The sequence below is a fragment of the Nannospalax galili genome, unplaced genomic scaffold, assembly GCF_000622305.1.
Source record: "Nannospalax galili isolate Female #2095 unplaced genomic scaffold, S.galili_v1.0 scaffold576, whole genome shotgun sequence".
NCBI classification, from domain to species: domain Eukaryota; kingdom Metazoa; phylum Chordata; class Mammalia; order Rodentia; family Spalacidae; genus Nannospalax; species Nannospalax galili.
Window position 1 is genome coordinate 2,204,081 of NW_008339223.1, and position 21,563 is coordinate 2,225,643.

Sequence of the window (21,563 nt, forward strand, 5' to 3'; positions counted from 1 at the left end):
CATGATGAAAAGAAGCTTTCTTTCCACTTACTCTTCCAGGTCACAGTCCATCACTGAGGGGAATCAGGACAGGACTCAAGCAGAACTGAAGGAGAAAACGAAGAAACCCTGCTTACAGGCTTGCTCAGTAACCTATGCTCAGCTGCCTTTCTTGTCTAGCCAAGATTCACCTGCCTAGGTATGGTGCTGCACACAGTGGGCTGAGCCCTCCCACATCAATCTCCAATCAAGGCAATCTCTTTTTATTTTTTATTTTTAAGGGTTTTTTTTTTTGAAGATTTCATACATGGACAATACATTGTCATTGTATTATTCCCATTCCACCCAGTCCCCTGTCAGCTCCTCCCATGTGCTCCCACTCCATACGACAATCACCTACAGACATGGCACAAGAGAAACTGATCTGGGAAATTCCTCATTAATGTTCCATCTTCCCAGGTGACTTTAAGTTGTGTTGAGTTGATAAAAATAAATTGGCATAACATCCAACATACAATAGTGAAACATGACTAAAACAAGTGACTAGAAAGCACAGAGGTACAAAGCACACACCAATCCCAGATCCTCAGAAGTTCCAGCGGTGATGTTACCAGCTTCTTGATTAGGGCCAGGGGCATCTCCTGATGGCTGACTTTTCCTTGACCCCACTCCCTGGGCTCTTGATTCTGCCTCTGGGTCACTTCTGTCCCACAAGAAACTATCTATTCATCAGATATCACCTCAAGGCAATTATATTAGTAGTCTTTCAGTGGATTCTGAATAGAGCTTAAGTAATTTTATATATATACATACATATATATAGTGAGAGAGAGATACGTGATAAATTTTATTTTGATACTTAAATCATGCATGTTGGTATGCCTCACTTCTTTTTATCCCTAATTGTATATCCTGCACATTGTTTCCTAAGAACACTTATAAATCTACCTCTGTCTCACTCCCATTCACCTCCACTCCCAACCAGTGGCCAGTTTATTTTATGACTCATTCCCCCTTTGTAGAACTTCACTTGGATGAGCTCTACACTCCCACTCTCTATTCTGTACTTCTCCAGCTCTGGTCTTCTTCCTTCTAATGCTCACCACACTCTATGATAACGAACAGCTGTATTAACTCTGCTTATTTAATACATGTCAGACTACATTCTAATACTTCATAGGTGATATTCACATAAACCTTGCAGTGCCCTATGAAGTAGGTACCAGTAGGGTATGGAGTGCTCTAAGAGTCACACAGCTGGAGATAATACAGCTGGATTCAACCTAGATCCTATAATACAAGCATCCAAGTTCTTTATTGATTTGCTATGCTTTCTAAGTGCTGTATTCATTAATAAGTGTTTAATATCTAGCTTTCTCACTTGAAGGTAGAAATCATATTGACATGGTCAAGTCCCCTAGTTGATGCCCAATAACTATTTGTGAATTGAATGCCAGTAATGATACCACGTTCTGGACATTTCCTGCTGTGGGTCATTGTGACACATAGTTTGTGATTCATTACTTTCCTCATATTGCAATAAAATACTCAACAAGAAGCAATGGAAGGAAGGGTTTATTCTGGCTTACAGTTCAAGGTGGTATATTCCATCATGGCAGAGAAGACATGGTGGCAAGTACAGATGGATAGCTGCTCCCATTTCATTGGTAGTCAGGAAGCAGAGAGAACAGGAAGTGAGGCTATGCTATAAAAACCCAAGACCCACCCTAGTGACCCACTTCCTCCAGCAAGGTTCTACCTCCTCAAGGTTCCACAGCCTTCCCATATAGTCCTACCAGCTGTAGACCTAGTCTTCAAACATATGAGCCTATGGGGGACACATCCCATTCAAACCACGTCCTATTTAACCCAGCAACTCTAAGATGATCCCAACTTTATGGTAGGGGAAACTGCAGCAAGTTAAAGAGTCCAGTTTCAACTCAGGTCTCTCTGATTCTAATGTATGCCCTTAACCTCTATGCCAGAGCCACCACTGTCTCTCAATCCCATCAACCTTTTCCCTTTCTGAAATTCAGTCAGTCCAGAGTAACGAGAACCAGTTCTTCCACTGCAATACACTTGCTCTAGTTCCTTCTATTCAAAAAAGAGATGTATGATACTGTAAATCCAGTCAAAAACGTATCGCTAAGGAGGTCTTGGGCCCTAGGGGGCAGGGAACTTACTACAGTCATTTAACTAAATTGACAAGGTGCCAAAGTGCCTTCTTATGTTTCTACCTAGAGACAAATGCTGCTCTCAGCCTTAATCAGAGAAGCCTCTCTTTGCAATGAATGATGGTGAATGTGGAGACTCATGGCTGGTCAAGGTGTTCAGTTGAGTGCTCATAAAGTAGTCATTCATACCACCCTTCCAAGGCTCAGGAAACAGGCAGAAAAGGGAGCAGAAAGAAAGAGACAGAAGACAGGGAGAAGGACTAGGAAATGCAAGCTTCTGGCACAACACAGCCGTCGCTACCATCATCACACAACTGTGGTTGCCTGCACAGGGGTCTGCACGGAACTGTACAAAGCCAGGCCTGTCAACAATCAATCATGGGTCAACAAGGTTCTCACTAGGCCTACCCCTCCCTGCTAAGCTATTGGCTGCTGATGGATTCTGAGGGAGACAGTCTCTATCTTCAGTTGTGCACCCACTGATGAGCCCAATAGGCTCCAATGGATAGTTATAAATCATGGTCACACAGGTGGCCCTGGTTAAGCTCAGTGGGTCAGAAAACAAAACAAAAAGCCATAAATATGGGAAAGGCACTTGCAGGGAGGAGGGGGAGTTGACAGGGGTGGGAAGATAAGAGGGCGTGGGGATGAGAGCAATTAGAACATGTTATATACATGTATGACACTGTCAATGAATAAACAAAATTTTGAAAAAGGTGATGCAGAACATTGCCTTGTTTATTATAATTATTATTACTATTATTATTACCACTTTTGCTGTTGCTTCTATTATTATTATTAAGGAAGTTTCTGGCCATACCCAGATCCACATTAGTGCTAGTACAGTTTAACTTCAGTGAATCATAAAGTACCATCTCAACTCTCATTGCAACATAGTCAAGTCTCCAAAAAGTGAAGCCGGTACAAGTTTGCTACTCATTTCTTGAAATGAGAGGAGAAAGGGAATCTCTGAAAATTTTTCTTTGGGATGAAGCTAACTAGCACACATTTACTACAATCCCAATACACTAGTTTCCGCATCTAGCATAATGGACCGTGAAACATCACAGGTGGCCTGCATCAGGCCCAGCAAGCGGCAGCGAAACCCAGCACTTTGCTCCACAGTCTTATACTGCCCTCTGCAGCCTGACTGTGGTCTCCACACCCTCCGCAGTCAGTTCAGTGTCAGGACTTGGGACGCCCTGCAGTACTTCAGGTCAGGTCACTACCTTCCTTTGCTGTGAAGACAAAAATAAAATGAAGTGCCATTTAATTTGTTGCCAGTGTCGGTGCGCTTACATGCATTGGGAACTACCTTTTTAAAAATCTTTTTGAGACAGGGTCTACCCATAGCCCCAGCTGGCCTGAAACTCGCCATGTAGACCAGACTGGTCTTGATCTCAGAGAGATCCACCTGCTTCTGCCTCCCAAGTGCTGGGATCAAAGGTGTGTGCCACTGCTGCCGCCACCACCACACCCAGCAAAATACTTTTAAAAGAGCATAAAGAACATTTATTTTAGTGAAAGGATTTTATTAGGAACACATGGTTCCTCAGATAGATCTGATGTGCTCACCCCTGCCTCCCCCTCTAGCCCATCACCACTCTACAAAGCAGCATGTATCCCATGAAGAAAAGAAGGAGGTGGTGTCTAGGCAAAAACTATATTTGGATGAAAAGATAGATAATCTAAGGAAGGAAAGAGAATTCTACAGCTTCAACTTATCTCATAAGAAAACTCTTTAACAGATGTATATGCTGAAAGAACACCAAATCCCTGTCTTAAAGCTCAAAATAAATACATTCATAAAGACTAGAAAAAGTTTACCTGTCTTAGAGTATATCTTTTCTAGAATTTATATATTTATATGCATGTGTATGTATATGCACATATTATGGTGCATGGGCTTAAAGAAACACAGTATAAATCCCCTTGGAAAACTTATAGCTTGACAGATGTTCTAAAAGAAAATGTTCCGTGCCCCACAAATATCTTGAGCAAGTATGTATTGTAGAAAGTTGTCTCTGTGAAAGCACTTTCCTGAGAAAGCAACTTAAGACCACAGGCAAGTGAGTGATTACACACCACTCTGTGTGAAGTTCTTGAGTCCCCTTTCAACCAGGCAGTTAATCCAGAGTTCAAACTCAACTCATGGAGACTGAAACGTTGGAAGAAAATAGATGACAGTCTGATGAGGGCAGAAGGAGATCTTCACCTGAAGAAAGGGGAGAAAAAGACAATGCCCAAGTTGGGACCCTTTGGTGATGGGGTCAAAGAGAAGTTGCCAAAAGTATGCAATACTCAAAACTCATCCGCTTCAGCCCAGGTCAAGAATTCTTAAGACATTGCACCAAAGCTCTTCCATCTGTGTCCAAAACCAACCTCTCGTGTCTTGAAGCTTCCACTGCCCCAACCCAGGGCTGCCTGGCATGGTTATCCTGTTTCTCCTGCCCTCTACCCTCTCCAGCATCTGCTGGCCCATTCTTGTAGCCCTGCCTTTCCTTTAAGGCCTGCTCCAAACTCTGGTGACAATCTGGAAGATCACGCCAATCCATTATATTCTGCCTGAAACATCTATTGCTCATTTTTGTCCACTTCTGTAGAAGCCACACTGCATAGCAAACTTGGAGGCACATCCCTCAGTGCACTGAGGGTGCTGCCACCTGCCCGAAGTGGTTCCTTGACTCACACTCCCTGAGCAAGCTGCCTTATGACCACATCAGATCAAGGATCCATAGAGCCGTGGTAACCTGCTCTAAGTAGTGACCAGCATGTCCAGCCTGGATCCAGACATTCTCTGGGCAGTTGATACATTTTAATTAAATGAATGAACTAGCAGGAGAAAACATGGACAGTGACTGCCTGAGGTCACATAAGCTACAAAATATGTCAATTCACAGATAAACTCCAGCCAGTCAGCAAACAGAAAGATACTGAGAGGCACATTTGAAGTGATTTGATAGCTCTGCCCCTTGCTTCTTTGCCCATTGCACAATCACGGTCACAAAAGGCTAGTGCAATTATCCATAGCTTACACACACAAACACACACACACACGGAGTCACTCCTCTGGCAGTGACTCATCTGTCTGGAGTTTCTGAAACATCAGTATCTCACCATTTACCAGAATTCGCAAAGGATTATCTAAAGGTAAAGACATTTGAGAGTACATAGCTAGTGAGACTTGAGAAATGACTGAGTCACCAAAATCAAAGACTAGAAAGTCATTGAAAATGCAAGAAATAATTTTCCTCCCCTCTCAAATTTGTCTCTGGGGATGTGCTGCATTTTCTTGTGGATGTACTGCATTTTCTTCTTTCTCCCTTCACCTTTCTACCCTCCCAAAATACAGTTCAATGTTTCAAGTGTCCACATAAAGTCTTGGTTCCATTAGACATTACAGGGGTGAGTAGTCACATGACTCAGCACAGGGGTAACCCATGGGTTGAGGCACCCTGGCTGTTGGACTGGATAGACTTCTCAAAACACATCTACCACATTAACACTTACATATTATTAGAGGGTAAAACAATGAATACAAATTATGTATTAGTCTAAAACTAAATTTGCCTTATATGTGTCTAAACTTAGCAGTTAGGAGGTATATTGCAGACTGATACATTCTACTCTTCAATGATAAAAATAAGCTGTACTCAGTGTACTCACCTAAAGTCTCCAAAGGACAACATCCCAGAACCACTTTTATGCAAAGATGAAATGTTTGTGTAGGGGTTTTGAGGAAACCTGTAAAGGCGGCAGCATCACGCTAGACAAATAAGAACAGCAAGAAAAATAAAAAAATAAATAAAAGTGTGAGTGTTAACAGGAAAATGAGAAGGTGGTGGTTACAGTTCTTAAAAAGAAGGTTATTTTCAAATGCTTCTGGAAAACGATGTGTCAAAAGCCCTAAGTACTCATAGCCTAGGGATTTATTCCAACTAATATTTCCCCAAGAAAGAATTTGTGGTGTGAATATACTCATTGTGATGTTATTTTTTGATAGTAAGAAATCATAAACTTTCGAAGTTGCCAGTAAAAGGAAAGATTACATGCAAATTATAGTAATAATATATGCACTTGAAGATTGTACATCTATGGAAAATGCTCATTATAAGTATTAGGTGATAATTTGAAAAAAATGCACATAAAATTCAAACCTTCCAAAAATAAGTTATAAAAGTCTACAAATACTATCATCCAGCCCATATTAAAATGTGTTTCTATGGAACAAAATAAATATACAATTGTTATGATTGAAGAAACTTTTTTGACAGAATCCCCATTTCACAGACTTTGTATGAGGCTACAATAGTATTTAAATTTTTAGTTTCATTTGCATTCAGTATATGGCACTGGTGTCCGGTCTTCAGCGTTCAGTCTTTCTCTAGAATGGGTCTTTTTCTCAGAAATGGAACTTTCAGGAACAAACTGAAGTTCCCGCTCTCCAGGAAAGCTCCCAGCAGCCCAAGCTCCTGAGTCAGCGACACGTCTCCGCTGGAACCTCAGCCCCTGCGTTTTTGAGCTTGAAAGCAACTTGTTGAATAGACACGGATCCTGGAAGCTCCAAACCAACCAAGAAAAAAACCCAGTAGCAGATGGGTTTGCCTTACAATTTTCATTTGTTTTCTCTACACATCAGGAGAGGTTATGTTATTAACTGGGATAGTGACTAATACTTCACTTTAGAAAATGCCTGCTTGGGAGTGTGGCATTCACTCAAGAGAAATATAACATCTTTTATCCCAGGGAAAGCTTTATCAGGATGGGTGTAATTTCCATAAAGGACCCCTTCTGTCTTAAAACACAAGCCTCCAATACATGGTAAGATGAACTAGACATTATTTCCTTCACAGCACAAAAACTCCTTTCGCCCACCCCACAATCCATTATGCCTTTTATTAAGGCCCACGAGTGTCTCTAGCTTATTTATTTAGGAAACACTGTTATTGTCTTAATGTAAACCCAACTCAAGATCAGTTGACAGTTGGAACGATCCAGCAGAAAGGTTTTCAAAGGCGCCTCCCTTGGAAAGGGGTCTCTCCATTCAGCCCTAGTTCCTGTATCATACTGCCAGCTCTGTTCACAAAATAAACAAATGTTTGTTTTACAACATGGCAAAGGAGGCTCCCATTCATCGTGAGCCAGATATGAAAACAAACCTTCACATATAAGGGCTTTTGATACACATGACTTACTTGGATGACAAGGGGCTCACTGGGGAGCGCTTAAAGCTTATTAATATTGCACAAAAGACTTTTGTTTATCATTTCGCTGGACTGCCTGGGAATCACAAGACGCAAGCCGCCCCCCGGCTGGTGTCCTGGCATTTCACAGTCTTAACGTGTGGAGACTGTGAACGTTTTGCTGGTTTGGAGCCAAAAACAAACTCTCCACAGACCCAGGTGGAAGAACTCTGAGAACGACTTGAATTTAAGAGCAAAGGGACAAGAGCTCCCCCTACAGGTAGAAAATATCTAGACTCCTTGGGTCACTTTCGAAACCCTGGAACCCATTTCCCTTCCTGTTTAAAAAGTCTGGGTCTACTAGCTCTACTCCCAGCAAAAGGCTCCTGCTGAAAAACCAGTTCCTTAGGTACTTATTTGTTAACCCAGAAAGGACGTGAGTAGAGACAACCCGTGTCCTCTGTACCTGCCCCATTCCAGTACGGTAGCCGCAAGCCCCTAGTGGCTTCAGTTGCTTAAAGTACTAGATCAGTTAGAGAGGGGCTGTAAAAGAACATAAATTAACATTTTTTTATATCAATCACATGTTGAAACGGTAATACTTGTAATATATTGAGTTAAATAAAATATACTAAAGTCAGTTTCACCTGTGACTTTTTTCCCCTTTTTTTTGGGGGGGGTGGTATTTGTTTTTCTCCCTGTAGCCTCAGCTAGCCTGGAACCCGCTATGGAAACCAGGCTGGCCTCTACCTCACAGAGCTCCACCTGACTCTGACTCCCGAGTGCTGTAACTAAAGGCTAGACGTGCACTACCACAGGGGCCCTTTTTCTGTTTTAAATGTGGCTACAAAAAAACAGTAAAATTTCATGTGCATTATATATTTCTATTATTGCAGCTCTAGACAACTGGTATATTAAATAATTGCAATACTTTGAACCTGTAGTATGCTAGTTGAGTTGATTGGGGTGGTTTTTTTTTTAGCTTTTTGTTTGTTTTTCTGTTGCTGGGAACTGAATCCATTGTCTCAGGCATACCAGACCAAGTCCCCCACCCCTTCCATCCACCTGTGTGTTTTTTGGTTGTCGTTCTTGTTCCTTTCAATTATATACCTGAATCTCTTAAAAAACAACAACAACAAAAAGAAAAAAGACTTTCAAGTAATGCAGCCCTGTAAGTTTTAGTTTGTTTTTCCTAAAGTCTGATCAAAATATTGTCTTTAACTTCAAGATCACACATGCTCAGAAGTTTCAAAAGTAAGTAAGGGTTTATTTTCTTTCCACAAACTACATCAGTGTCCTTAGTACACCCTTAGTTTTTTAACCACAGTTTGTTTCAAAAGAAAGAAATTCCTTCTACTAGAATAGCCTTGGAAATTTGTTTTCAGGTCACTAGACAGCAGATATTTGCTTATTCCCCTTTATAACTGGCAACCTCACCCATCTAATCAATCTCCTTTGTAAGCAATCTTTAAGCTATATGAGATAAGTGGGATTATGTGAGAAATATGTGCCTGTAGGGTCAGCCCATCTAATTCCTCACTAGTTAGACAATGACTGAAAACCCACTAGCAATGGGCAACATTGCCACCCTAAATATTTCTTGTGATTATTGTTATGATTCTCTTCCTCTTCCTCTCTCCTTCTTATCCTCCCACTCCGTCAACTCTGCCTTCTTCCTCCTTTTTCTCTATTATCAAGGCATCTTTTTATCCATCAGATAAAGAAACCAGCATTTGTTGAATACCTTCTATAGAAAGTATCTGACCTATTCTTTGCAAAAGTCTCCAATTTGTGTGTTGCAACTTACGTGTCCATGTGAGCTGCCTTTATTCCTGGTATAAGGTAGGAATTAGTGAAGTAAAACTGTTAAAAAAAAAAACACTATAAAAGCAATTGATTTGAAATGAACAGTCTGTTTTGTGTTCCTAGCCTTACAAATTCATGATTTCTTTCCTTAAAGTCCATTGATTTGAAAGTCAGACAAATGCTAACTGTTGTCAAGGAATCAGGACTAGAATTGCCATCCTAGTTTATGAAGTAGACCTAAATAGTACCAGATACATTTGGCACAATTGTTCAGATTTGTCCTCTACTGTCCAACCCACCCTTAAAAACATTAGCAGAGAATACTCAGTTTTACTAGGTATGCTGCCTCTGATTTGTTCTTATTTTAGTATCCAAAATATGCAAAGTTATCACTGAAAGATTAAGTACCTCTATGAAGATATGGCAGGTTAGTGGTTATGAGATTCCTTTTGAAATCATCCCTATAATTTAGCTTTAAATTTTTATCAAAAGTGGATACAGTATTATAAACCACACAGACAAATTGATGCTCCTAGAATATAGATGCTATAAACCAGGGAAATAACCCATGTCCTCTTCTATCAGAGGGCATCAATCAAAGGTACTTGAGATTAGCAAAGCAAATTGCATCTTTTTTCTATTTTATGTGTTTGAGTGTTTTGCCTGCGTGTATATATTGTGTACCCGTGTTGTGCAATGTTTGTGGGACCCAGAACAGAGCATCAGATCCCTGGAATTGGAATTACTGACCACTGTTAGTTGCCATGTGGATGCTGGGAACTGAACCGGGGTCCTCTGCAACAACAGACAGTGCATCTACCGTCTTTGATGTTACAGATGAAACTGCTGGTGTAAAGAAATTCAAATGAATAAGCACTTCGGTTACAGGTAGGAACCAATGTGGGATTCTACTCAATAGCTACAACGAGGAAAGTTTAACCCAGTTCTCAGAGAGGACTCTTATCATTTTCCCACAGAGAGAAATGATGGCTCTGGGATGAAGAGGTTGGGACTCTACCACATGAAGTGTGGATCTGGGCTACAGTGTGCAGAGCTCACTATGGTGGGACAGGATATTCACTGGAGGCATTTACTGGTATGATTTTTCCATCTGACCTTATTTTTCTAGTATGGCTGCCAGCACCTTATAATCCAAGTATTGTACTCACCAGCAATTTCTCTGCTCATTAGCAGAGGCTGAGTCCAACTTCGTCCTTGCAGGGGCTTGTGAATCAACATAGACCAACAGTGTTTCCAGGATCTAACTGCATGGAAACAAGGATGCTACTCATTGCATGGAAGGCATCTGTATCAGTTAGAAATTGCATTTGACTGCCACTAGCAGGGCCTAGAAAGGACAGTGATTAGTACATTGGCTTTAATCTCATGTAAGGAAACCCAGAATTACAGGGCAGGACCATAAGAGCAGGCTTTCTCTTTCTTGATGCACATGGTTTCTGTCTTCAAGGTTACACTGTGTTCTGACATGGGTGTTTGTAAGGGGCTCCAGTAGTCACCTCCTTAGCTAGAAATGAAGAATTGGGAAGAACAGAGCGACTGCACATCAGCTACTGTTCCCTTCTCTAGCAGTGTTCATGGAAGGCTCACTCAACAGCCCCTTAATGTAATTTGCTAACGTATCACTACAAGGGAAGCCAAGCACAACATCCCTTGAATAAAATCCAGTTTCCACTGCAAAAGAATAAGGGGTGAATAAAATTAATATCAGACCAGTGACTACCTGACCCTCAAGTTTGCTGCTGCAGCAAAGAGCAGAGGACTTGCATCCAGCCTAGGATGCTTGTCTCGGCCTTCAAAACCAAGTCAATCATGAACCCACAACAACTGAGCCACAGTATAAGCTGTGGTTTATGTTTCCTGTTAGGTCCCTGAATCTGTTTCTTTGACCCCATAAACTCCCTCCATATGAAAGGCATTGTTCTTGATTCTATCACTGTCACATTGACAGCATCAACATCCTATTTATGAACTCAATAAAAAGCAAATTAAGCCCCGTCACTGAGTGAAGATTCCACCATCTCTGTTGTACTTAATGTGGCTAAGGAAAAATGTTGCACATGTTCCCATGCACGACACAAAAGTGATAGCACAGCTGCAGCAGCTACCGAGGTCATGCACACTCAGATTTTCACAAGGGCCTGGCTCTGTGGAGTGAACATGTGGTTTGGTTACAGGGTGGACGGTGATAGTATGGTGATGGTGGTGACAACCTGTGTGACAATAGCACTCTTGGGGTGATGACCACAAAGACAACAGTTATGGTAAGTCAAATAATAAACCATTTTCACTCTTTTGTCTGTGGGTACAGTGTCACAGAGTAGATCCCTCCAATTTCTACTGATCTCTGCTTTCTACTATTCTTCACTGTTTAGAGGCAAATTCATAGTACTTGCTCTTTCTTCCCTTGACCAATCACACACCTAAAAGCGCGATTTTCTTCATCTTAGCACTTCTCCCCAATGAGGAGCTCTACACAGACATGCCGCAGGGCTGCCCCCTTGGGTTCTAAATTTCATCTAACTCCTTCATCCTTAAGATAAGACCATCGCTTGAAACTGAAACAGACATTTTTCAAGGAGAGTCTTCTATATAGCTCTCTGAAATCCTCACTCAAGATCTGAGGAAACTCATTCTTTAAGTAAAACTGAAGAACTCCCGTACCTCCACGTTAAAACAATCGTGTCACTAAAAGAGTCTGACATCAGATTCCTAATTCCAGTTTGTAATCTATCTCTGTTGAATCATTCACCATTTAAAATGTGAAAATTTCTAGCATAAATACACCATGTCTCAGCAATCAATCAACCAGCAGAAGCATCCCATCCTCCAACTGTTTAAGCTGGTAGCCCACGAGTGCTGGCATTGGAGAAGACGGTGCAATGGTGATGTGTGTACCGACAGCAAACATTTCTGTGTATTACCTGCTCCATCCTTACTGTTATAGGTATTTTTTTTCCATTTAATCTTAAGAATTATCTAGTAATTTCCTGGGATGTAGAGAGGCTAACTAATGTGAGCCACTGCTTGAAACTGAAAAACAAAGCTCAAACACAGATGCATTTCTAAATCCTCTACACAATAGGCTACACTGTTTCTTAGACACGAAGGGTAACAAGAACTGCTAGTCTTACAGCCAGGAAAGTATCAGGAATTCCCAGCATAGAAGCTGCAAAGCACATCACATCAAAAGCTCCCTGAAAAGGATGTGATGGAGCCCCATTCAGACATGGGCTCTGCTTCTGTGTGTGTGTGTGTGTGTGTGTGTGTGTGTGTGTGTGTCTGGGTGTCCCATTCAGACATTGGCTCTGCTTCTGTGTGTGTGTCTGTGTGTCTGTGTGTCTGTGTGTCCCATTCAGACATTGGCTCTGCTTCCGTGTGTGTGTGTGTGTGTGTGTGTGTGTGTGTCTGTGTGTCCCATTCAGACATTGGCTCTGCTTCTGTGTGTGTGTCTGTGTGTCTGTGTGTCTGTGTGTCCCATTCAGACATTGGCTCTGCTTCCGTGTGTGTGTGTCTGTGTGTCCCATTCAGAAATTGGCTCTGCTTCTGTGTGTGTGTGTGTGTGTGTGTGTGTGTGTGTGTATGTGTCCCATCCAGATATAGGCTCTGCTTCCCTGCGTGTGTGTGTCTGTCTGTCTGTCTGTGTCTGTGTCTGTGTCCCATTCAGACATGGGCTCTGCTTCCCTGCCGGTGTGTGTGTGTGTGTCCCATTCACACATGGGTTCTTCTTGTGTGTGTGTGTGTGTGTCCCATTCACACATGGGTTCTTCTTGTGTGTGTGTGTGTGTGTCCCATTCACACATGGGTTCTTCTTGTGTGTGTGTGTGTGTGTCCCATTCACACATGGGTTCTTCTTGTGTGTGTGTGTGTGTGTCCCATTCACACATGGGTTCTTCTTGTGTGTGTGTGTGTGTGTCCCATTCACACATGGGTTCTTCTTGTGTGTGTGTGTGTGTGTCCCATTCACACATGGGTTCTTCTTGTGTGTGTGTGTGTGTGTCCCATTCACACATGGGTTCTTCTTGTGTGTGTGTGTGTGTGTCCCATTCACACATGGGTTCTTCTTGTGTGTGTGTGTGTGTGTCCCATTCACACATGGGTTCTTCTTGTGTGTGTGTGTGTGTGTCCCATTCACACATGGGTTCTTCTTGTGTGTGTGTGTGTGTGTCCCATTCACACATGGGTTCTTCTTGTGTGTGTGTGTGTGTGTCCCATTCACACATGGGTTCTTCTTGTGTGTGTGTGTGTGTGTCCCATTCACAAATTGGCTCTGCCTCTGTGTGTGTGTGTGCCTGCGTGTGAGTGTGCATGTGGGGGGATGCGTGTGAATGTGCTTGTGTGCTTGTGTATGTGTACATGTGTGCATGTATGTGTGTGTTAATGTGTGCATGTGCTTTGTTTTTTTTCCCCTATTCTGCTTGATAAAAGTTCACACTGTTGCACAATCCGTCTCAAACTCCTGGACTCAAGTGATCTTTACACCTCTGCCTCCCAAATAGCCGGTGCTGTGGTCATAAGGCACTGCACTCAGCTTACATGGCTATTACTAAACAAAATAAAACCTTGAAATATCTGTTAACTTAGAGACATCTCTCTAATTTTTTGTAACCAAATTTAAGGAAACCATGATTTGGCAACTTTCTATAATTTGGGAACACAGAAACAATAACTCAAAGTACAGCTTTCTTTTCTTTTATCACCTGTAGACCTCATGGGGCAAGGGGCAGATGGTAAATATAGGGGAAGCTAGTCTATTTTGAATGCTTATTTACAGAGCTACATTCATGCCATCCACCAAACACCATCTGCTGGGCTATTTCTTCTGCGAAACCACAGCATTTTGTTCCATTGCAAATAAAAGTGCAACCAGAATTATGTCAGCATGCTGTGTTTCGGAGAACACCAGCACTTTCCAAGACCAGTTTTAGTCCCTTTCCAAGTTCAATGCAGAGAAGACTCACCTAAGCACAGGAACCCAGTCAACACATTCATTCATTGCTTCACAAACTCCCTTTGAAAGAAAGTTGGCCCATGTGGGTTGGCCAAATGTGGGAACTTAATTTTACCACGTGAATTGTTTTCACCCTGGGCCAAGAGACAAATATAAGGTACTATGTGATCTGGGTCGGATTTAGTAATCTCTTGGAATTAGAGAACATGAGGGTATTTCTGAAAGGAGTCCTAAACCCCTCTGACCCCCTCCTCCTCACCCACTAAAACTTCCAAAGAATGTCTTTCATATGTGCATTATTTCTTCAACATGCCTCTTGTACCTGTCCTTGAATCTTGTTATCCCTGGGTCAAGGGTAGTCAAGTTCAACCTTTAAAAAACAGCACACAAAAATATTATTGAATAGGTTAATGCTGTTGTAATGAAATGCTTCTTCTAATTAAAAAAAAAGAGAGAGAGAGAAAAGCAGTTTGTAGAATATGTGTAGTATAAGCCCGTTTACATAAAAATTCTATTCATGCACCTATAAAAACAAAAAACAAAAAAAAACAGCACACAGTGAGACAATCAACACAGAAAAATCCAACCTCCACTTATTTTTTTTTTTTTACAAATGCCAAGACCTATTGAATATTCTTAAACAGAAGAAACTGTAGAGGAATCAGGAGACCCCAACCATATTTCCACCTCTGTCACTGACAAGTATGTGTGGATTTGGACAAACTGCTTCATCTCTCTGGCACACAAGTTGCTTGTCCTAAGATGAGGTGGGACTACAATAAATGCCTCACAACAGGCCCAAAGGCCAGAGCCTTATTTCTGCCAGTTAAGTAAAACCTCCGAGTGAGTATTGTACCTGCAGGTACGGAAGGAAGCACTGAGTGCCTCAGAAACTGTGAACTAAAGTTCCCAGAAGAACAAGCCACACCTTACATGGAACCATCTGCAAGGCTGACCAAGTGATAAAACTTTCAATGGTTGTGGAGAGTTTGGAATGTTGTGGGTCCAGAGCCTAATTACACTTTGTCTCTTTAGTTCCCTAATAGCTATTCCTTGCCCATCTCCATGCTTGGTCTCACACCCTTGTGACTATCAGGTGAAATTTTGAAATGTATTAACAAACCATTAGTTTCTACCAATTCAAAAGTTTAAAATGGCATCACATGGTATCTGAGGCCTCCAGCAGAGGTATCCAATTTTGCTGTAACCTCGCCTACCTATTCTACCCACAAATTTATTTGGAAAGCATGTTATTTATGAGTTTCTTTGTTCTGTTACGATAAAAACTTCATCAAGCTGCTACCAGGTTAGAACATGGAATTTGCAGTGATCTGAATCGTGTTCCGGGGCTGCGGTCACTCATATTTGGCCTCAGAATAAGCTGTTATCCCTTTTGAGAGAACTGTTTCTTGCATTATCAAAGCCAAAAGTTCTTGGCAAGTTGATGGGTGTTCATGGAGGGGTAGGGAGGGGCATTTTCTCCAGGGGTAGCTTCACTGAGAAGTTGCTCTTGCTCTTGCCCATGCTTGGGCAAGAATCTCTAATTCACCTAAGTGGGACACACAGAAAGAGGACATGAGAGTAGGAGGAGGACTTGGGAGGAAGGGGAGCGGGAGGGGGAGGAGGAGCATGGAGGGGATGACTAAAATTCAAACACATGAAACTGTCCAACAATAAAAATAAACAACGGGAAAACTTTAAAAAAATACAAACAAGCCAAAAGTTCTACTTCTTTGGGAATGCTGTTACCTCCAGAGGAAACTAGAGAATCAGGATGAAGTTCACATAAGTACAGGCCACACTGCTTACTTCCTCCAATGGTATGGAAAGTCATTAAGGAAAGCAATGTAATACAGAACACAGTCTCTAGATGAATTCTGACCTCGGAGTTTGTTTTTAACTTCCTCTATGACCTTGGCCTCTTATTTACTTAAGTCTTTTGTGATGCAACTGTAAAATGGATGTTGATACCTATGGTCAATGCAGAAAACACAGCTCTCTCCTCAAAGGAGATAAGAGAGTTTGTTCTAGAGCCAAACATAGATTTGGGTTACCCCAAATTCCATGCCCCAAGGTAGCACCAGTTTCATGGAGATCTTAGGCAACAGAACAAAGGAAGTCATAAATCAATACACTTTTAAAATACACTGGTAGACATGTCAGGTAGAGGGATTGGAGCACAATGAGGAGACCTCTGCTATAGGCCTTAGATGCTGTCTAATGACAGAATTCTCAGCTTCAGAGTTGGCGGAAGCTAAGGGTCTGTTCATACATTCCAAAAGGACTCACCTAATAGTGACAAAGACGTTAGGTCAAACACAGGTGGACAATAAATGACCCAAGATAATTTGGCTCTGGACGTGCAGCATTCCAGCCTCTCCACAATCATTGAAGTCAGCCTGTCAGCCTTGTAGAATGTTCAGCATAGGCACAATTTCTTCTCAAGCTAATTGTGCCCATAGTCATATAGTCACAGAGGACACTCACAAATGTAAGTTTCATTTTCTATGATTTCCAGGACATTCATGTCATATTGGTAGCATGGACTAGGCTGGGTTTGGCGCTCTTACCACAAAAATCAGCAAATGCTCCACGTCCAGACATTTTCCCCACTGCTCATCCCCAAGGGAGGTTACCAGCACACAGTTAACGACGTCTTAGCTTTGGTATGAGGATTAAGTGAAGTGATGCAGGCAACATGTTTAGCACAACATTCACAGGACAAGACGGGATGGTGTGATTGTTGCTGTTAGGAGCTCCTAGTTTCTCATTCCCCGTACCAGTGTTCTCTTAAGTCTGACTTATGCTTTGTCCTTGAGACCCAGAGAGCAAGTTCTCTTGGGAAAAGATCTCCCTAGTTCCTCCCATTTGCTTGTGATTTCTCATTCTTCATATCTGAATTAAATACCTACCTATGGGCTCAGTCTTGCACCAGGCGCTAAGGACACAAACATAGTTTCATAAAATCCTTTGGTGGACAGGATACAACTGAGGGTATCCTTTACCAAGAATGTGGAAATAACATTGGAAGGCAAAGTACTGTCACCATGGCCGGTCCTCCTGCCGTCTGCAAACCCAGGGCTTTTAGCAAGAAAGCTTCAAGGGAACCCCAGCTGCAAAGTACAATCACCTTTTCTAGGATGACATAATTATTAGTAACAGAGGGCACTTGATGAGCTTTCCTCTTCTCCCTTCCCTGATGGCCCTACCTTAAGACTGGTAGCATACTTCCCCACCGGCAGCAAGGGCTGTACATATGCTGCCTGGAAACCAGAAATGTGTGTAGCTTCAAGTCTGGACCCTCGCCAAATTTCTACAGGGCATTAGTAACAAACTGGTGAAGCTCATTAAAAAAGAGAGAGAGAAACCTATAACCATTAAAAGCCCATTAAGCAGCCTGTCATTTTGTAGAGCTAAATAGCCCACAGTAATCAAAAGCATATGAACCCCAGCTGGGATACCCAGTGAATTGTTTCGATTTAGGGGAGAATTCATCAAGAAAGATTGTTCTTGGGATTGGGTTGATTTTTCTCCTTCAGTTCCTGGCCCCATGTTCCATTATAATTAAAGTGATTGATGCACCCCCCAGACAGAGGTGAGCAGTGACCACCAGAGCCAAAACATCTGCCCTTCCAAGCTAACAGCTAATACAGAACTTCAGTGAAAAGGCACGTAACTTGAGGTCACCCCTCCACTGTCGATTAGGGATGGCACAGTCAACTCTTTGCTGCCCGGCTGGTTTACATCTGAGTTATCTATGAAATTTCTCTCTCTAACCCTAGAGAGACAGTTATCCAAGAAACAAAGAACCAAGTCTAAGAGATATGCCCCCAAAGTGGAAGCCAGAAGAGTCACTCATCAGTTCATGAGGGCCTCACTGTACGTGGACAGACACTTGCCAGTGTTAGAACCACAGATTCAGCATTTCAAATTTACCACAATCCTTTTATTTTCAGTACCACATCCCCCTGCCTTCATAGAGAAGCCCCCGCCAATCAGTCCATTGCTCATTAGTGCTTTCATCAGGAGCGATCATGTGCTAAGAGGTAAAACTCAAGCAGGTACTTTATGAAATCAGTGCGTATTAGCAGTGCTGTCCACAAGAATAACAAGAAAGGAGAGAAAATTAATAACTGAACAGATTTAATAGGTAACTCTAGAAATTACTTCTGCATGCTTACTTCCAGCATTGCACTAGATAAAAAGGAAAAATGTGAACATGGAATGAAAGAATTAAGATATTCATACTCACTGTTAAGTCTGCTGATATTTTATGATTGCTTTTTAAAAACCTCCCCCCAAGCCCGGCATGGTGGCACACACCTTTAGTCCCAGTACTCAAGAAGCAGAGGGCAAGCTCAAGCCCAGCCTGGTCTCCAGAGCAAGTTCCAGGCCAGGTGGGGCTACAAGGAGGCCCTTTCTCAAAAAGAAAAGAAAGAAAAAAAAGGAAGGAAGGAAGGAAGGAAGGAAGGAAGGAGGGAGGGAGGGAGGGAGGGAGGGAGGGAAGGAAGGAGGAAGGGAGGGAGGGAGGGAAGGAGGAAGGAAGGAAGGAAGGAAGGAAGGAAGGAAGGAAGGAAGGCAAGCTTCAGAAACACACAGCATCTCAGCATCCCATTGTGAGCCTTGGGAAAGTCCCCTGACCCTGGTTCAGACTATGTTCACTAAAGAATCAGATCCCAAGTCCATTGCTCCTGTGGCTCCACAATCTTTTCCTTGGGGTTTTCTCTAACCATTTTCCCCCACAGACACATTTGAAGTTGGATTAGGTACCTTTTCCCTGCCAGTGCGTTGACAGCTTTAATGGTCCGCTTCCCACTAGTGCATACTTGACAGCCTGAAAGAGTTCCTTTTACAACTTGAATGATTAAAGCTCTTCCAAAAAATTCTTTCGTTTCTTCAACTTGTTATCAGGCTTCTGAATCGTATATTCTTTTAAAGTTTCATTTGCCAATATTCACACTTGAAGATGCCCTTGTTTTTTAAACCTGGAAACAGTTCTGAAGCTTACAGTTCTTTTTGTTTTGCTTTGGTTTGGTTTGGTTTTTGGCACCCCCCACCCCCCCACACACACCAAACCCCTCCACTTTCCTCCAGTGATTTTGGTGTATTACTTACTTATACTGATTCTTTAAGAAGCTTCAACAGTTAAATTTCTAATAGTGTCCACCTCCTGTGGCTGACTGTAAGTCATGAGCAGGAACATCTTTCTCCTGTGTCTGTCACCTTAGAATCCTTGCAACTCAGACTCCTGCACTCAGTGTTTCCAGGCTCTGCATTCCAACCTCTCAGAAACCGTCTGTGCTAAATTCACCAGCTTGTGAACACTCATGCTGTCCACACAAACTCATTCACCTGGGAAATGAAAGCAAAGTGACATCCTCTTTGTGTACTGAACTTACTTAAGCATACATTGTGGATGACATATATGGCCCATGTACATGAATGGAACTGCTCCTGCGCAGTGCAAAGGACCTCCGGCCTCTTCTCAGCTCCCACATCCAAATTCTGCCCATCCTACCAGACCTGGCTATCCCTCAACTAACAGTAAGAAATATTGACAGGACACCAGGTCCAGCCCATGGATCTAGCCCTCTGAACCTTTAAATTTTCAGTTAGGTTTAAATTATCTTGAGTTTAGTTCAGTTAAAGCAATTACTGAACTCCTGTGGTATGTAAAATGGCTCCTTACCTACCAGGTAAACTCTTAGGCAGGAAGGTACTTTGGTGTTCATTCCTCATAGCACAAGCACATTGGGAATATGGAAATTCTGCCTCAGGTTGCGTGAACTAGCCAGGACCAAGCTGAATAGAGTGAGAATGAACTTTATAAGGTTGATTTCTCACTGGAAGTAAGGCCAACTCTCCACCCAGAGCAGTGGAGAAATGCCCTCATTACTCTATACCAGGGAACACCCAGCTATGCAACCCAGGGAGATGTGGCCTGTCACTGGACGTGGGGGTTTGTGACCCCTATGCTCTTCCATCTGAATATCCAGTAGTGAAGGAAAATAAACATATAAAAGGCCATAAATCGTCTTGCAAAAATAAAAGCCCCCTTTTAATGTCTAATAGCCAATGCTTTAAGATGAATTCCAGACACTTAGAAAAAACATGTGTTAGGCCCCTTCCACTCCCTAGCTACCTTGACCTTCACCCCTTGTAAAGTCAAAAACCTTGCCAGGCTTTCTTCTCTTTGCTGATAAAGTTCTTCAAGGGATATTGATGTGCATTAGACTTTTTCATGACTGACAAGTACCTGAAACAAACAGTTTAAAAGAAGGAGAATTTATTTGGGCTTGCAGGTCTAGAATATTTGGTCAGCTGGTTCCGTTTCCGGGCCATGGAAGGGCAGAGATGTCATGGAAGAAGGAAGGGTAAGGGAAGAAAGACCAGTGTGGAAGATCCAGAGACAAGACCCCCTCCAAAGGCAAGCCCTGGTGGCCTCTTCCTTTAGTCGTATCCCATCTGATCCTACCTACCACTTCCCAGTAAGGCTACCACGTTGTGATCCATCAAGGGACTAATCCATATTGAGGTCACAGCTCTTGTGAGCCAATTATTTCTCAAGATCCCCATCTTTGAACACTGTTACATCAGAAATCAAACCATCAGCACTTTGCAGGGAAGGGTAGAAAGGGGCATTCCAAATTCAGACCATAACATCATGTTTGTATTAATGGCATGAAAACACAGACTTTCTAATCACTTTGGTGTCCTGTAGGCTACTTATACCTGCATGGCCATCTCCTTCCCTAGGTTTGGATTTTTTCTTGTATGATTTTATTGAAACTATTTTCTATGCCTTCACTATGGTACTATTTTTCTTCTATGCCTATAATGTACAGTTAGGTCTTTTCATGCAGAGCTCGCTGACATTCCGTTCAATGCTTTTAAAGATTTATTGTTGACCTTTACTGAGTGATACAACACTTCTACCTTGTCTTCCAGCCAAGATTCTCCATTTTGTGAGATAATCAATTCTATTGATGAAGTTTTCCATTGAGTTTTTTATTTGGCCTATTGAGGTTTTCACTTGCAGCATCATTTCAGATTGGAGTATTTTCTTTATTCATGCCTTCTTTTAAGTTGCATGAATGTTCTTTATTTTTTTGAAACAAGGTCTCCCTGTAGCCCCTGAATTCAGAGACCAGGCTGTACAGAGACCAGGCTGGCCTGGAACTCACAGTTTCACCTGCCTCTGCCTCCCGAGTGCTGGGATTAAAGGCCAGCACCACCACAACCAGCTATGAACATTCTTTTGAATTCTTTGTCTAAAAGATCTTCCAAGTCATGTTCATTAGGTGCCATTACGATGGGTTAGTAATTTGAGGAGGAGAAACAGTGTCTTGAGTTTTTATGTTGTTTTTGTTTCTGAACTAGGATTTGCTTGTCTAGAGTAGTTTATTCTTTGAGGTTAAGATTCTTTTCTTTCTTTGTTCAAAACACCTTTAT

General features: G+C 42.1%; 1 long non-coding RNA gene across 3 annotated transcripts in view; it reads right to left on the reverse strand.

The window, feature by feature from the left end:
- Positions 1-338: 338 nt before the first annotated feature.
- The window catches only part of LOC115070510, an 85,112-nt gene continuing 63,887 nt past the window's right edge, over positions 339-21,563 (reverse strand). For 2 of the 3 annotated variants that reach the window (XR_003849664.1, XR_003849663.1), the window contains exons 2-5: positions 10,312-10,407; positions 5,820-5,919; positions 4,239-4,368; positions 339-3,391 (exon numbers count right to left, since the gene is read on the reverse strand). This is a non-coding gene — a long non-coding RNA (uncharacterized LOC115070510). The remainder of the gene's footprint in view (positions 3,392-4,238; positions 4,369-5,819; positions 5,920-10,311; positions 10,408-21,563) is intronic. The other variant, XR_003849665.1, reaches the window with a different exon arrangement.